Raw genomic sequence first — 3,160 nt, 5'->3', positions numbered from 1 at the left:
TTGCAGTTCTTCGAATGTGATGCATTTTTGAATCTTATTGGTTTCATCAATCGTACTGATGGGGGGGTTAATTGTTTGCGAATAGTCGATTATGTTAGTCTTCACATTTACATCAAATATGGAGTTGTAGGAGTAGAAACCATGTAATCCTGGTGCATAAATACAAGCGGTATCCAATTCGATTGGTGTGTAGAAGTTGCATGGAGCTTAAGTCGCTACAGTAACCTGTCAATGGAAATGTACGTGACATGAATGAATAATTTTCATTGATTCCCGCCCTTTGTCTTTTTATTTCAGACAGCAGAAATTGTGGAATAATCGTCGCTTTTTGGCGGGCCTATACAACTCATCTATCTCATTTTGTTCGACTACTTTCACATTATATTTACTCTACAATAACAACAGAAGATTTTCTGTTGTCTGCATTACTGCAATGATCCTGGCACTACTGATACCTACTTCAAGATATTACTTTAATTCTGTAGGCAGATGCAATTTCATGTTATGTACACCCAATTAACATCTCTTTTGGCATATCGGCGGGTTGTTCTAGACTCTTTTTTTCGTAAAGTGCGTACTCTGGAATAGGTGATCAAGGAATGATCCATCCTCGTGATGCTCTTTCTGTCTTGCATTAGTGTTTTTTCCATGTCTCATTCTGGAGAAATATCAGACACAAATGACCACACCATACTGTGTTGAATTTTTATTGACGCTCATAGTCATATATGAAATTATTGATAGACCTCAATAGCCAATCCAAAATAGCCAATCAATTCTTTTGGAGGCGGTGAATCACCAAAACTATCAATATATTCTTTAGAGGCATGCCTTTTCTCTTTTCCTCTATGCTACCCAATGTTTCCCTGGATCGCGTCGACCATCCAAATTCACTATGGCAAATTCATATTGGTGTTGTCCTGATACCTCTAGAGAATGAGAAATCATCATTTTCTTAGCGTGATTATTATATTTTTGTAAAAGTTCAAAATCTTTTACAAGGTTTTACAAGGTTTCGATTATAATTTCAAATGTCAAAAACAATAATTTATATGGAGATTGACATTTCTAACTGTAACAAATTACTTCTGAATCATTTTATTTAGCTCATTTTATAGATTTCGGAAGTTGATAACGGTACACCGCCTATTTCATGATTTATATTATATTAACTACTGATTGGTTGAAATTACATGGCGCTCTCTTTTTTTACTTACAAATCATGACTCACACCTACACGACAGTAGAATAATACAACCAGTAGCTATCTTAGCACGTAATCCTCCCGAGTTATCGGGGATCTTCAACCGCACTTAAGATGAGATTCTCAACCAACGCGTTCAGTGCTATAGTTTCGAAGGATTTGACGGTCCCACGAACATTGATGGATTAGTTATATTAAACGGTCGGAAACTGATATTGTGTTTAGTTTATTCGCTGTTGTTGTAATTATTATTTTCAGTTTTTGTAATTGGTTATAAGTAATTTACCAAAAAATATTCTTTAATAACCTTAAATTTCGTTTTTATATGAGCGCACACCTATGATAAAAAAACGAAATTGGCTCCATAACTCGTTTAGAGGTCACCGTGAATTCATGATTAAAAGTACTGGAAGTGGACTTACTGGTTGATTTTTACTATGCCTACACTCTGAGTTAGTCAGCGACCAATCAGTAGTTCCTGAAAACCATTTGAAAATAGATAGAAAAAACGACGTTGGTAACAGTTCCTTTCTTCAAAATATTTTTTTATATCCAGTGAAAACAAATCTTAGAGTGTTTAGAGCATACCCTGCAGTTCTAGTATATTTTCTATGATTTCATATTTTCATCATTTAGCTCTCATTTGCATAAATATCCATTTTTTTTCAATAAAAAAATATGTTTGAATAGTATTCCTCCATTTAAATTTGTTCAAAATCTGTTTTTCCGTTAACCAGCTGTCGCACCCCTACGAACGACAACCCTCAGAAGGACGAACTAAGGTCTGACGAGGTCTTACTTTTCAATGTGTAATTCCTAACACGAGTTGGAGATAGCAAGTGAAAATCTATCGTTCAACCTGGGGCTCGAACCACCGATCAACACGGCGGTCAATTTAAGTGAGTGAACAAAGCACCCACGTCGAATCGACCGGCTACCGACCGTTCTTAGTTCCCATGTTTATCCTAAACAGTAATTTTTTATATGAACAAGATGATTATGTCACAGATAGACAAGCCCCAAGACAAATAAACTTAAGAAATCAAGAAAATATTCGAAAATATGCATAGAAACCATGATGTTTAAACCGATTCGCTTTTGTTTTGTCGAAATCTCTCAGTGCGAGAAATGAAATTTTACCAACTTGATACACATGTTGACAGTTGGAACACAATGTAAAATGATCTCTTTATTTAATGAAAAATATAAAAGTATTTAACATAGGGAGGGGTCCAAGTGATTACACCATGGTATTTCTATCCATCTTGATTCTCTATCGTTTTTGAAATCGAACTATACATCGACTCATACGTTTGTGACAATCAGTGATAACATGATATCAATCAGTGCTTCCAGGTTGCCAATCAAAAATTTTCATACTCCTCAATGGACGATTCCAGTACCCCTATTCAGTGTTGCCACAGTGGTGAAATTTCATTTCTCGCACTGAGAGATTTCGACAAAACAAAAGCGAATCGGTTTAAACATCATGGTTTCTATGCATATTTTCGAATATTTTCTTGATTTCTTAAGTTTATTTGTCTTGGGGCTTGTCTATTTGTGACATAATCATCTTGTTCATATAAAAAATTACTGTTTAGGATAAACATGGGAACTAAGAACGGTCGGTAGCCGGTCGATTCGACGTGGGTGCTTTGTTCACTCACTTAAATTGACCGCCGTGTTGATCGGTGGTTCGAGCCCCAGGTTGAACGATAGATTTTCACTTGCTATCTCCAACTCGTGTTAGGAATTACACATTGAAAAGTAATACCTCGTCAGTCCTTAGTTCGTCCTTCTGAGGGTTGTCGTTCGTAGGGGTGCGACAGCTGGTTAACGGAAAAACAGATTTTGAACAAATTTAAATGGAGGAATACTATTCAAACATATTTTTTTATTGAAAAAAAATGGATATTTATGCAAATGAGAGCTAAATGATAAAAATATGAAATCATA

This window comes from Leptinotarsa decemlineata, unplaced genomic scaffold (genome assembly GCF_025532065.1).
Source record: "Leptinotarsa decemlineata unplaced genomic scaffold, Ldec_3_MD MMD2_tig00026340_RagTag_RagTag, whole genome shotgun sequence".
Taxonomy (NCBI): Eukaryota; Metazoa; Arthropoda; class Insecta; order Coleoptera; family Chrysomelidae; genus Leptinotarsa; species Leptinotarsa decemlineata.
This window is presented reverse-complemented; position numbering follows the sequence as displayed.